The sequence below is a fragment of the Symphodus melops genome (genome assembly GCF_947650265.1).
Source record: "Symphodus melops genome assembly, chromosome: 9".
Lineage (NCBI taxonomy): Eukaryota > Metazoa > Chordata > Actinopteri > Labriformes > Labridae > Symphodus > Symphodus melops.
In genome coordinates, this window is record NC_136699.1 from 17,462,140 (window position 1) to 17,477,500 (window position 15,361).

General features: G+C 39.7%; 1 protein-coding gene across 1 annotated transcript in view; it reads left to right on the forward strand.

Moving 5' to 3' along the window:
• Positions 1-1,561: 1,561 nt before the first annotated feature.
• synpo (synaptopodin) overlaps positions 1,562-15,361 on the forward strand; it is a 38,706-nt gene continuing 24,906 nt past the window's right edge. The window contains exon 1 of the mRNA XM_079351538.1: positions 1,562-1,612. The gene's annotated coding sequence lies outside the window, so the exon portion shown is untranslated. The remainder of the gene's footprint in view (positions 1,613-15,361) is intronic.

The window sequence follows — 15,361 nt, forward strand, 5'->3', positions numbered from 1 at the left end:
GTGTGAGGGCACGAGTGTGTCAGCACCTCGAGCTAAGGTGGGTGCAAGAGATTGGGGTCTCAGGGGGACCAAATACAATCCTCTGTTTGCTCAAGAGCTTTTCCATTTAATGGAAAGATCAGAGTAGAGGTGAAATTAGGCAATGGGGATGAATCCACTTTAGTGAAGGAAACAATACTCGAAAAGGAACAGTCGATGTTTTAGCTAGCTTCTGTTGCTGAACTCTGTACATGACTCACACATTGCTCCAAAAATTCAGAGAAATAATAAGTCAGTTTTATTTTTACCTGATCCCTGCCTGCGAAATGAGATAACATGTTTGGCCAGTGTGAAGTCAGCGTTTAAATCCAGCATTTCTTCAGACTACAGGCTGACATCCAGGATAAGAACCAGGGTGAAAAAGTTGGAGTGCAGAAAACGTCCATAATCTTGCAACATGACGAATGAGATCTAAACAATGACAGGAACCCATTTTTACTGTGTAAATGTAGCTGCTATGTTGACTGTGAATATTCTTATATGAGAGTATCTGGAGTAAAGAACATGTCTATCTTTGCCACCTGTGATGGTGAAAGATTGAATCCATCTTCTCATGTAACGCCCTGGAAGAAAGCAACTAAGTGTGTTCCTCATTTAAAATTCCTCTGGCAAGTACACCAATGTGTGCTGAGTTGTTTTGACACCTTGAAGGTCGACATGAGCTTTAGTTGAAACGAGGTTGGAACTTTCCTGAAGACTTTGGGTGTCTTTGGGGAAAAACAACTCCTTTATCAGAACATTCACACAGGAACACAAACGAAAGTCATTGATTTGCCGATAACAGCGCACACATCAAAGCTTGAGTTCCTTTTGGCATTGAGATCTTCACTCAGTGATGCCCAGCACAAGATATTCCTTCGTGGTCTGAATGTATTCTCCCCAACAAGGTCCATTAATTACTAAAATGAACTACATGCCGCAAAGAAATATAGCCACACGCCAACAATAACGCAAGTTCAATGAATAAAGGATTTCAATTAGTGCAACACTTTCAGTAAAAGCACTGTTGTTGTCAAATACAGCTATAGCCAGAGGCTTCCGGAGCAGCTAAGCCCCATTAGGTCTGGCTGATAATGTGTGGATAGATGGTGAAGACGGAGGCGTCTCAGGGCGTGCAGCCAAAACCACAGAAGCCCAGCCCAACATGAACCACCACCACAGCAAAAAATACAATATATCCACATCTATCATATACACACACATACACTGCAGCTCCTCTTACTGAGTGACAGTGACTGAGCCATGCCATATTTCACCCAGGAAAGGCAATGTTTAATCAATATGACAATGAGAACGTCATCGGATTTACAGGGTACTAATATGAAATGTCAAACTGTAGATGTGGATTTGTTAGAGACTCTATCAGGAGCACATTTCATTGACTAAGAACTATAAAAATCCTCCGCAGATGAATCCACTGTAGTCTCCTCTGCATCTTGTGATTGAGTTCACCTGATACAAATTGACAATCAAGGTCCACAACATAAAAAGCAGGAGGGGGTGGGAGCGAGCTGTGCGTGTGGGCCCTCACTGATTGTTTGTGCTGGAGCGGTGCTTATTCCACTGATGGAAGGTATTTGTGGCTGTGGTGCCAAAATGTTTTGTTGATTTTGATTTTGTGTCAGTGTTAACTCTGAACAAGTGTTTTTGGGGGATTTTTAGTTTGTGTTCTGGTTATTTAGAGCAATCTGCTCACTGCAAACAAAACAACCCAGGACATGCTAGCTCTCCATGGCTAATCTTTGACTGATAAAGTGTTGTTAACTGTTAATTCTCTTATTTTGCCTAACTGTTTTTAGTCTTTGTACTCTTCTAACTAGAGTAGCTAAACTGTTGTACTTCATTCAAGGGCTTAGAGAGTATTTGTACTTAAGAGTCCTGGTGATACTTTTGGTTTTTTTCGGCATCAAGTATGATATAACTAATTTCACAGTTGGCCAACTTTGGTTGATAAATCCAAAATTGGTTAAAACATCTGTAATCGGTCCTTTTCAAGCAAAGCCTTCTCAGACTGGAAGTAGAGGAGGCTACTAAATGCGAGGCAGTGAAGATTACCATCAAGTTTCTCCAAAACCTTCTGAGGACAACAATGACTGATGTCATCAAACATGTTTATCCTATCGTAATCTATTTTGAGAAGTGTACATGTTATTTGACGAAGGACATTTCTACTATGACGACTGGGGTCCTTAGTCAGTGGGACCTTATTTTGGGAGGCCGTGAGATGAGAAATGAATAATTTAATCTTGCCAGCCAACTCCTAAGGAGACCATATGATAAATGATGATGCAGCTCCAGGTGATTTTATTTTGTTTCAGTATTGGTAATCTTTAGATCCAATTTATAAATTTTATCCATCTGCATATTTTTAACTTAAATCTACCTGCGCCCATTGAATAGTCATTATCAACATCTGTAAAAATGTTTCCAGATCATTACGCTCAGCTGTGGAAACAGAGTCCAACTAATGATCTTGCAGGCATTGACAGCAGAGAAAAGAAGGCTGAGTTACAAATTGCAATCATGCCCAGTGAATTTAAGACAGATTATAGTTTGCCATCCCTGCTAAAACAAAGAACATATAACGAGAGCCTAATGTCCTGATGTTTGTTTGATTAGGGAGGCTAATTGGATTCAGATTCAGTCTACTTTTCTGTTTGTTTGTTTTTTTCTTAAATACAAACTTTCTTGATCTTTACTTTATGCTGAATGTTCAACCCAAAAGTGTTGAGTGCTCATTTGTAACATATAGCACATAGTATATTCCCATCTGGACTAAAAGGATGTCTGTGTAAAGTTTTTATCTGCATTAGAAATATTTGTCTTTAAACTGAATACATTTGTCATGTAACAAAATACTATTTCCTTTTGAGGTTTGTAAAAAATCTTGAGGCCTTCAAACTAAAACGTTACAAAAAATAAAATCAGAGGAATTATATAAAAATAAGCCTAAGTCTGACAAAAGGATGGCGGCTACACTCTTGTGTTTTTGAGGCAGAAATTTGCTAAAAGTATTATTTACATGAGGATGTCTGCCGTCAGATGGCTTTGGCTGCTGCTTATCTACAAATAGGGAGTAGTGCTTTACTGGAGTAACATCCTAAAGCACTGCCAGCTCTCCTCACTATTGGAGTTTGCTCCTGAGAGGATCTGGACAGACCAGGGTTTGTTTAAGCCATGTTGTCCTCTTTAATTTCCTGTTGATGTGGCTCACAGATTTGATTTCCTGCCTACACGGGAAAGATAATTTTGTTGCCAATCTGCGGTCTTTGGTTGAAGAACGTCTAAGACGTGAGCCAGGAAGACTTCAGAAAAGACCCCACACACACACACACTTATCACACACACGCACACGCACACACACACACACACACACACACACACACACACGCGCGCACACACACACACACACACACACACCTACACACACAGACTCACTGTATTTTAAATCACTTTAGTCCAATTTTTGATTATTCTGGGAGAAAAAGTGGTGTTTATATACAGTATAGGAGAGATGGAGAAGTAAAACCATCCATGTAGGTAGTAGTACATCCTACATTTTTACTGTTAGTCACACAATTTAGATAATTCTGGATTCACTGCAGCCACAACCTTATAATCAGTTTTAATACAACATGTTTGACAGTATATATACGCTCTGTCAGAAGTACCAAAGTGGTACTTGTTGCTCTTGTGCTAGTACTGAAGAAGGTCAAAGAAATGGAGGACGAATGATACAGATTGAGGGTGGGAAGGGAGAGAGGGGTCCTGAGGGAAGAAAATATGTGTTTAGGAGAGGAGAGTAATCTGGTCTGTGATATCCCATTCCTGAGTAACATCCCCTAATAAAGGTCAACATTTAGAAACATGGACACCTCATATGCTTGGAATTTTAACTATTGCATGTGTGACTGCAGCTGAACTGTTATTACAAAGATGTTCATAACGCAGCATCCCACATCCGATCTGAGAGATAATATCAGCATGAGCTCGGTGATGAAATGGAAACAGAACACTCCGGCTCACCCTCTGTTACAGATATATGGTCTACTCTGCAGGCAGTGCAGTAGTAATAATTTCTTGACATCTTCCATTTGCTCAGGATGAGTTTGACCTTTGACTACTTGACCTTGTTCATCCGGTGGCGTCCTTGTTCATCGTCTGCGTGAAAATCACTGTATTCAGGGTTACACAACTTTCCAAAGAGGACCACCTTTTAGGACTGCTTTTACACAGATTCACGTCGGGGAGTTTTTCGCTTTAAATATATAAAACAACATGTGGGTGTAAGCCTGAGGACTGACATGACTTCATGTTTCTGGTGTAGCTTGCACAACATCATTAGCAGGAACTTATGCCGGCAAACTTCCAACATGATCTGTTATTCAGGGATTTTTTTTCTTCTCTCACTTCACTGATTTCTGCAATGTTTTCATGCTGAGGGTTATCATAACATGAACTCAAAAAGAACTAAAAGCATTCCTCCTCCTTCTGAGCAGAATAAAAATAATCCATCTCTCTGTTTTTTTTTTTCATGTATTTTCATTTTCTCCTGTTTTGCCACAGTTTTATTTGAATCATTACTTTCTTCTCCTTTTCTTTACTTCTATAACTATCTTTCCATGTTCTGTTCCTCTGGTCCACAAGGCCTCTAATTAGAGAGGGAGTGGAATAAGAGTGGAGTTGCTAAGATAGCCAGTTGAGTAAAGCAGGTTGGCTGCCAGAGGAGAAACCTTTTGGGCACCTTTGCCAGCACATAACACATAACTGGGTCACGAAAGTGAAACCCAGGCATGGCTTTCAAACGGCTCTCTGGAGACACAGAGCTCCAGCCAGAAGGTCAAATTTTCCTTAAATCAAGCCCACCAAATCCCAGACACCTCAGTGACTGGGGTGTTGGCATCATCACCTGTGGGCTGGAACAGGAGAGGCTGTATTTTCTTGAGTCAGTCTTGACAGGAACTTTAAACTGCTAGCTATATATTTTTTAATTTTCTTATTCAGCACTGTAACCCAATAGGTCCAGATGGCTGCCCTCGGCTCGATTGACAGGCATGTATGTCAGGCTGTTTATATTTGGTTGTGTCTCCAGGGATACACTCACAACTTTAATGTTACATCAATATGCACTGCCAAAACAATGCATACCAAAGATGTTACTTCATGTCATTTTTGATTATTATTTCCAAACCTGTGAGAAAGAAAAGCTCAGTATTATTTTCAACTACAATGCCTTGTTATTGAGAAAACATTATTTTATTTTCCTTCACCCTCTGCCACCTGTAGGTGTGCAGTTTCTGCAAAGAGAGCTATTTGTCACGTACATTTCTCTGCTTGTTTTAATGGGTTGTGTGGCGTTGTGTTGCATTACTGAAGGTTTATGAGGGGAAATATGGTAAAAACCAAACATTCAGTTAACCATGGCTGCAGTCAGTAATTAGACCCCATTGGAAAGCACACATGATGGATACTGAGTCAGATTTAGGAAGCAGAATGCTGGTTTGGATTTGATCCCAGAAGAAACAGTCCTGTCCTTTCTTTGAGTCTGCAGACAATAATAACATTGTTGTGTCTCTCTGGTGTGGCTTTTTAGTCTTGTAGGGACTAGTATTTGTAACACCCAACTGTCACATTCATTGCACACAGAAATGTAGAAAAAACAAACTTGAAAAGGAATATTTTGGCATTTCTGTAAAAACACATTTTGTTGTCTTTGTTAGAGTGAGTTGAGAGGATTCATGTTGCTCTTATTTTTAAAAAGCCAAAACCAAATTATTAAAGGATAAAGTTCATATGAATCTACAGCCAGCATTAGGATAGCTAAGCTACACATAAATATTTGAAACTGGGGAAATTGCAACCCTAGCTTGAAAGAAACTACCAACACCTGCACAGACAGCACAATCACTGCACTCAACCAAAAGACAGTTTTGCTCGGCAACGGCATCTTGGCAAAGTTCACACGCCTCCAAACCAGACACCACAGGTATAAAAAAAAAACTGTTAAACAGTTAATTTTCTTGTTTATTTTTTCTTTTTTGAACAGATTGAACATAGTAATTACAATGTTTGTATTCGTTCATTGGATTTTGTTGCTGGACGACAAAGCCAGTAAGACAAAGCTAGGCTAGTTCTTTACAGTCTATAAGATAGGCTAACAGGCAACCGGCTGGCATTGACTTGCTTCTTCTAAACCAAAAACATAAGGGTGGTATTGGCTTCTTTCGCATCTTCAGTGAACGAAAAGAATGAACTTTTTTTTTTTTTTTTTTTAACTAACCTTTTGAAACACTTAGGATGAATTTACTTTTCCTTAAAAGTATCTATAGCCTGGATTCTTTCTTGGCTCCTGAACTTCTGATAAACTTCCACTCCTTCTCGAGTAACTTCCTTAACATCCATTCCCTGACTATTTATGGTCTGCAAGAAGTCTTGGCTTCAGCCGAAAGTCTGAAAATACAGCCCACACATTATTCAAGCATTTCTCCGTTTCTCAGGAAATGTTTGGTGAACTCAGTCTTAGTTGAAGGAGGTTGAGGGCAAGGAGGAATAGCTGCTGGGGGATGGGCGGGGGATGCTAACATAGAGAAGCACAGTGCTTTACGATTCATATTCTCTAACAAATAGGTGGCCAGGAAAGGACGCAGGGAAAGTGCTGCAATCACACCTAACACATACCTATTTTATTTCGGCCAAAAACCACATCCTCACATAAGGCATCTCTCGACACACACCCACAGGCTGTCATCACATTTAGCCCACACACCCACTGTTTATCCGGTCTGTATCAAATGATTCATACATTAATCCATCACCTAAGTGGTACTGTGCCAATTGTAAGTAGCGATCCATTGGAGGTGTGTATCTTGGCTCATGTTTGCAGCTTTTATAAAAATAGTTATTTTGTACATACTCCCACTGAATTAGATAACTGTATCGTAATATCCTAGATTAATCTTTCTCATTACCTCATTGCCTTTTTATACACTCATGACGTGTGTGTTTCCTTCTAAGTTTCCTTTTTTGCCATTACAAAGGAAAATGCATTTCTTGGATTTGAATTCCTCCATGACAGCCCAGTAACTTATTTCTCATCTGGAAAAGGAAAGATGGAGAATTTACCTGGCAACACTCACTGCTGACATCTCTCTCAGTATCATTTGGAGTACATCTTCTTTGTATTCAGCTGCCATGATGACATAATCTAGATGTACTCCCCATCAGCAAAGCTACCTTTGCCTGTCAGCATTCATCCATATCACATTTGGTGTTTTGCCACTTTGACTTGTCTGTAGTAATAGATGGACTTTTTCCATATATTCTGCTCTCTCTGCTTTCCTTGGGAAAGTTAAGTCAAAATAATTTAAATCTGGAATCCATGAAAGACAACATCAGGGCTGATAAGATGTTTGACCACCTGCCATGTACACAACAAGGAAATTTTGTGGCACGAATTTCCAAATTCTGCTGTAACATTTTAGAAATACCCACAAGGCCTTGTTTGGGACAGGAAGCAGACATGAAGGATTCATCAGGCTACTGTTGAAAGGAAGATTTAGCACTGTGCTCCCAGTTAGTCAGACAATCCAGCCTGGGTCTGCTCCATGCCCACTTTCTCCAAACATCTGTAAAAGCTTAAAACGCACTGGGCTGGATCACAGAGACAGAGCTGGGCTTTGTCAGGCCAAGGATTCTCTGCCAGGACTGAGTTCACTGCCCCCGACCAGCAGCCACAGTCCCTTCAGCTCGTCAGAGTGCTGGTCTGACCAGGGACTTCTTTCTGAAGGGATTTCTTTGAGAGCACTGGAGAGGAGAGGCAATGTAGCCAGCAGAATCATGGGCATGAGAACATTACAAAAGGCACAACAAAGGTTGTTGAGGGTGGTAGAAAACAGGCTACACAAATGCCTCTCTAATTTTGATGACTTTTCAGCAGCTTGCCCTGGTACTCCTCTCTTTCTCCTTGCTCATCTAGGCCCTTCACCCTGCTGCAGTTTAATGGCATGTGTTTTCATTGGTGCAGCTTGGGGAAGTCAAGTATTGTCTGAACAGGATCTAGGCTGAGATCAGCAGATAGATTGGGTGGTGGTTCAGGACAGAACTCAAGCTACCAACGTCATCTTTGTTTGAGTTGGACGCCGTGAACATTTAGCTAATCCTAGAAAACAGCCAGACATGCAGGAAACTGGGATTTATAAAAACAAACAACCAGTCTGGCATTATTATTATGTCCAGGTCGTTCATTAGAAATATGTATCTATTGATTAGGTGTCCAGATGCTATCACACAGGCGGTTTTTATTTTGAGAATGCTGGATGAAATGATTTTTGTTGTTTTTTTTGTAGTTTTTTTTACTTGATTTGAGTTTTCCACCTTACCTTCTGCTTGCTGGTATATGTTGTCTGAGTATCTTGAATGGCTGATTTCATGGTTAGTTGTTGTCCAACCCAGCATTATAATTGTCAGGAGAGCACAAGCCTGCATGGCTGCCTCTCACTGTGTAGAAGTGGACTGACACACAGAGTATGCAGACGAATGATTTATGTTTTCTGGCAATAAAGCAGACAATTAATGCCTGGCAACGGGCTCAACTTACAACATGCTCGGGTTGTTGTGGCAAGGGTGCATGACCCTGAAATAACTGGTTTGTCAGTGCCAAGAATCTGCTGTGATATAGAAGGCTGGTCAATATGAATCAGGGCATGGATGGTGATATATCCCATATGGTGCTGAATGCTTTGATCAATTCAGAGAGAAACTGCAATGTTTCAAAAATCCATCTTTGCATTAAATAAAATGTTTGCACAAAGATAAACAGACAGACTTGTCTGATTTATACTATACATCGCACCATTTCTGTTGTAAATGTTCACATATAGAATAAACTAAATTTGTAAGTTCAATTCCCCTTTAACAGCCATAACCAATCATTTCATTTTGGATTATTAATTCAACAGTTGGTGATGAAAATCTTCCCTTATATCTTTGCAGCTGTTCTCGGTGAGTCTGTTTTCTCAGCTGGAGGGCCGAGGGTTTGATTCCCAGTTTCTGCGGTCACATATCAATGTGTCTTTGGGCAAGACACTGCTTCTCCATTACATTATTATTATGTCAATGTGTATGAATGGATTTCTTAATATTGATGGAAATTTTACATAGCAGCCTCTGACATCAGTGTTTGAATATGAAGTTATGTTAGAAAAGTGCCATACAAGCTCAAATCCATTTACCAGATTTTTTTCGCTATTATGTTCCAATCCGACAAATGAGATATTGAAACAAAGTGTTTCAACGCATTTTGCATTTGTAACTATAAACAACTACAAACGTTAAACAAAGACAATATAAATGTATCTTATACACTGGTTTCATGGTTGTGGAGAGAATGCAAAAATCTTCATTCTATCAATTGGCCAGCAGGAGGCGACTCCACTGGTTGCAAACAAAAAAACAAAAAACAGTCCAAATAACTACATGAGCAATGAGTCAGCTTATGAGGGGGTTTCCTACATGGATACAAAATGTCCTGCTGACTTTATAGTCTCCATCTCAATAGTTTCAAGCTTCTTCTACAGCATTATGTTCATTTCATAAATGATGGTCCCACAATGTAAAAAAAAAATGACAGGGAAAGATTATCCTCTGAGGCATGGCCTATTATTGACAATTCAAAATCAAGACAACCTTTCCACCAGAAAAGAGAGAAAGCAATGCATATCCAACCTCTAAAGTATGGTTACTTCTGACTTTACAACAACAGCTCTCAAATTAATGTTGCCGTCTCAGTGGTTACATCTACTTTTGGATTTAAAAAAGTTGTCACCTATTCCCAGCTTGCTATATGCTTCGTGCATTGCACCTATGTGAAGCTGTTTGCTTTATTTTTCCATGTAAATGTCTGCATGCTGCTGAGGCGTTAAAAATTGCATATGGCATGACGATGTTGAGTACTTAACATACCGTAAATTCCGGACTATAAGCCGCTACTTTTTTGTCATGTTTTCAACACTGCGGCTTTTACAAGGATGCGGCTTATTTATGGATCTTTGTCGGGGGACAATGAGCTTCTGCCGCAAAAACATTTGACCTCGTCACGTCGGATCTTAATATCAGTCATTTTGCGCTTCATGCACGCACCCTCATCATGGAAAACACACGGAGAAATACATATGATGCAGCTTTCAAGTTAACGACGATCGACCCGGCTGTCAAAGAAGGAAATAGAGCTGCTGCACGTAATGTTGACACTGACAGCGACAACGAAAAAGAGACTGAGGAAGTGAGGAAATGAAGTCATTCTGAGGCAGTGAATGGACGGACTTTTTCTTGTGAAATGTATTACTGTATTACGGTAATCTTTTTCATCAGCCGTGTTACTGACACTGTTCGATAAAGGATTTCCAGTTAGTAGGCTTCGTATTTGCGGATGTTACCGGTAGCCTACGTAGTTAATTAAATGTTAAAACAATGTTTTTGTGTCACATCTTTCTGTGTAAATAGCTCTGTTACAACGTGGACACCTGCGGCTTATAATCAAGTGCGGCTTATATATGTACAAATACATTTATTTACTTATTTTTAGCCGGTGCGGCTTATATCCAGGTGCGCTCAATAGTCCGGAATTTACGGTATATAGTTTCCAAATAGACCAATTTTCAAGTTTTGCCCTTTAAATTAATAACTATTCAAATACTAAGTACGATCCTTCCATTAGCTGTGTAAATATCCGACTGGACAATTGTAAACTAAATATTGGCGCCAGAAGAAACATCATGGAATTTTAAATGATCACAAATCCCTGAACAGACAGAAATAGAGGCAACTTGACATTAACACAGCGTCCAGGAGACACTCAAACAGTTTCTGTAAACAGAGCTGAGAGGTGCAGAGCGCTCTTAGCTGAGATGACATGATGTGTCATTTTCACTTCTTCCAGTCCATCAGAACTCATCTCTTGTTTTACAGACTGTATGAGGGACAGTTTGACATGAATCAGAATTTGTGCCCAGTTTGTGAAATAACTTCCTCTTCTTCTGGGGTGGATCGGCATTGCCTGATGTTGTTAGATTCAAGTCCTCTGAGGCGTTCCACACTGTGTCATATCCTCTGTCAAATCCGTGGATTAGTCATATCACTTCCTATTGTCCTCGCCAGGCAACAGTCTACTTGGCTGCGGCTCTTCTTTTGTCCATTGCTGCTTTATGGTTGTGCCACAGTAAGCATGTCCAACATAATGTCAAAAACATTATTTCTTTGCTTTTCCCTTTGCATTTAAACTGTTGGAAAATTAAAATGTGAAATCTGAGTCGAATGGAACTGTCAGCCATGTCAACATGTTTCCCAGGCTTTGAATGACATTTGGCGTCAGACTTTATTTTATGGCCAGAGGCAGATGGCATATATTCAAAAAATAACAAAACCAAACCTGAATATGTTGTTAGTTAAATCATAAAGAAACGTTTAGTTACTCATTTGACTAAGTTCAACTTTGAGTGATAAAAACCTTTGGAGAGTCTCTAAAACTGCAGCTTTAATGAGAAAACAGTTGCTAAAATCGTACATACTGCTCTCTTTCCTCTATTGGCTTAGCCTCTGGTTGGTTGAAAACAAGAAAGAAAAAAGTCAGTGAGGAAAAAAAATACATTTTCCATCCAGCTACAGAGCAGCCGCTGGATCTGCATGTGGAAGATTTAATGAGAGCCAGATGTGCCTCTAATCAAAGGAGTATGGCGGGAAATGTTAGTGAGCCTTAAAAAGGAGAAATGGGACAACAGGAAAAGTGATAAGACTCAAACGACAGAAACAAATTACTCCTCTCAACTTCAGAGCCAAATAGTAAACTGAATGTAGGCCAAGAGTTGATTTGCCTCTGCTGTAAATGCGGTCATAAGATGGTGTTGAATGCTATTTATGAGGTGCTGTACATTATAGGAGTAAAGACCAAATAGCTTGTAAAGCTATAAACAAGCTGCAGATCTTTATTGTAATTACAATGTAATGGTATCCATGTAAAACAATTACGTTTTAGAAAAGCAGCTATGGTCAATATTTTTTTACAACAAAAAAAGGAAAAAAAAAAGGAAATATAGTGCAAAGATTCAACCAAATTTTTGAATTGACATCTTTCAGTTTCAACTGTTTTGCGGATAGCTGCAGGACTGAGGGAAGCATTTATAACATAAGAAGCAGATTTCAGGAGGGACCAAAAACAGAGTTAAATGTGAAAAAATAATGACGCTACATGAATGTATGTTCCAACATTTCTGTTATATATGTAAAAATGTTCCTCTACTTGTTGAAAACTTTGCAAAATAGATTTTAAAGATTATCATATGGTATTATTGTTATTACGTTTCGTTTCTCCTGCCTCCAGCTAGCCAAAAATGCACATTTTAGCTTGAAGTGACTCAACACATTCACACTCGCACAAATCTAACTAACTTCATGGATAAATTCAGTCTGTGCTGAATTATTTTAGAGAAGTTATTCCTAAAATAAAACTATACAGATGTAAATAATTTTGACTTGACTTTTGACTCCATATAAAGTTGCACATGTATTTACTACTACTCTTGCAGGTTTTTTGCCATCTTCCTGTGAGTTAAGTTTTCAATATCATACTTTTCCACCACAGTTGCCATTTTTTATTTTTACTCCGGCCTTTTTTTTCTGCTGATGATGCACATGTAGTTTAGACTCTGTTAATACCAGAGAAGCACTCTCTATCCTGTAACAATGGCATACCGCCTATCTAATCACCCACTGCACCCGACCTTGCTCTGTCTTTTTCTCCCTCTCTCTGTTTTCAAATCATACTTGCTACTAATTATATATGATTGTATATGTGCATGCCCAGAAGACTTTAACCACAAGCTAGCCAACAGTATAAAAATATAAAAGTGATGATGTCATGTCCTGATACGCATTCACAGCAGAGAACAAACTGGACTATTTGTCTTTGTCAAACCACAAGCTCCTTTCCTCTGCTGGTAGACTAAACACTCGCACACAGACAGGCACACATTGTTTGCATGCATGCTAGTGAGTGCACACAATCAAATGCCACCATATGTGCAGACAAACACATTGCAAAGAGAACAGCAATCGTGTGCAAGGTCTGCAATATGCCAAACATCCACTTGAAAGTACTCTAGACCTAATTTGTCACACATCTGCCAGTCTTTGGGGTCCCTCCCTTCTGTGGTGACTTTTACAGTTCATAAAGCGATGTTTGCATCAATTTGAGGCACGCAGAAAGAAAAAAACATAGAGCTGTGACGGCTGTGACTTTAACTTCACTAAATAACCCTAGCTCATGCACGAGGAGCTCATGGGAAAGAAGCTCTGAGTCCTTAGCTCTTTCTAACAGCTCAGGCCTGGATTTGATTATAAAAGGACATTTCATCGCATTTCATGTCTGAACCATAATGGCTCGGTCCACGGAGAATATCTGTGGTCAAAGAGAACTAATAGAGCGGGTGGAGTTTACAAAACCAAGAAAGAAGTCAAACTAGCAAGACGAGTAAAAGAGAGAAACTGACACAAAAATAGTTGACCATGTATTGTAGGAAGCCAGTGGAAGCCTGTCGAAGCATGTTTTGTCTATTTACAACACAGTCATTGCTGCTGTCTGGAATGCCTGCATCTGACTTGAAAAGCAATAATCAAGAGAGCTGCAGGCTATTGCATCCACACAGGAGAGGTAATGTTATACCGCAGTTTGCAAGAACTTTATTTCTCCCTCAGTCGCTGTGCAAAAGCTTAAATTCAGACTTGTGTGGGATTCTCAAAACAGAGCCTGTGAAGTCTGTTTTCATTTAGCGTGCTGCATTTCCAAGCACGACAGGGCTACAAAGTTATCATCAAGGCTGGTGGTTGGTGGTAACAGTAGTGGATGAGAGGTTTTCTCCAGGCGTAAATAGGTTTTCCATTACAAATTGTATCAGGTGAAAAAACATGTTTTCTTAATTGGTCTTTGTGAGGAGGGAAGACTTTTTTTCTCACAAAACACATACGCCAAGCAGATGGGATTAAACCCAAGCAGCAGTCACAGGCAGTTATACATAAACAACTCGGATGGCCTAAGGTGTATCCTCCTCTTTACAATAACAAACGAGTTCACTTTAATTTGAAAGGGATACTTCCTCTGCATGCTGGGTGAATAATTTGGGTATTGATTCCCTATTGGCCTGCCTTGTTAAGTGTCTGTCAGAGGTCAGGTGCGGACGTGATGGACGATGTGGTATTTATGGGATGAGGCGATGATGTCAGAATCTCCAGACATCCAGCTGAGGCCACGTCTGCTGTCAGTAAACGCAGCAGACTGAATACACCTGAGGCTGATTTAACCGCTCTGGTGGAGGTGTGTGTACATGTATTCACACACCCACACAAAGAGTGAGCAGCAGTGAAGCTGCAGTCATCTGGATCACCTGGCAGGAGTCTCACAAGGTGGTGAACTGAGTTAAAAAAAAAAAAAAAAAAGTTGAGTCCTCCACAATGTGCTTTCATAGACAGAATCAGTCCACTGTGGGGATTAAACAATGTTTTTCATCCTGTCTGGTATTGAGTTCCCCAGTGAGCAGTTTGATAAGTTATGTGTCATGTCTCAGTTGATGGAGATGAACCAAGAAGCAGCTTCAGCTTTATGTATCCCTTGAAGAAAAAAACGAGACTTAAAATCTATGTGGCTGTCTGTATGTCTCATTAATAGTTCAAAAAAGGAAAAGTCGTGAGGGCGAAATGCACTGAATATGTGCTCCTTAAACTTTTCCACGTTATGTTTTTTTTTTTAAGGTAAAAGGTCTGTGTCTTTCCGAAATTGAAAGAAAATATGTTAATAAGAGCTTTTGTTTTCCTTTCATAGCTGCTGCCATATGTCCCCATCAAACTAGGATAACAATGTGTCATTAATGGTAGTTGCTGAGATCTAGAGACTAAAATAGATCCAACAGGGCAACAGGCATGAGCAAGTAAAGTCTTTAAACAAACTCAAGTTTGTCAAACTTGCTATGACAGAGAAATCAGTGAGGTCGGATTTGATCCCCAGCTCCTGCAGCCACGTGTTCGATGTGTCCTTTGTGTATTAGTTAATTTCTGATAGACACTTTACATAGCAACCATGGCCATTATGTGTGAATGGGTAGATGTGACATGTGCTTTGAGTAGTACACACTTAAGTCCATTTCCCATTTACCCAAACGTTTAACTGAGCACAGTTAACAACACTAGAAACAGAGTTCTTATGAAAATCTTTGACCGTCTAGACATTCAAAGTTTGAGTCATATTAGGGTTTTTTTTTAGCATTTTATAGAGGTGCCA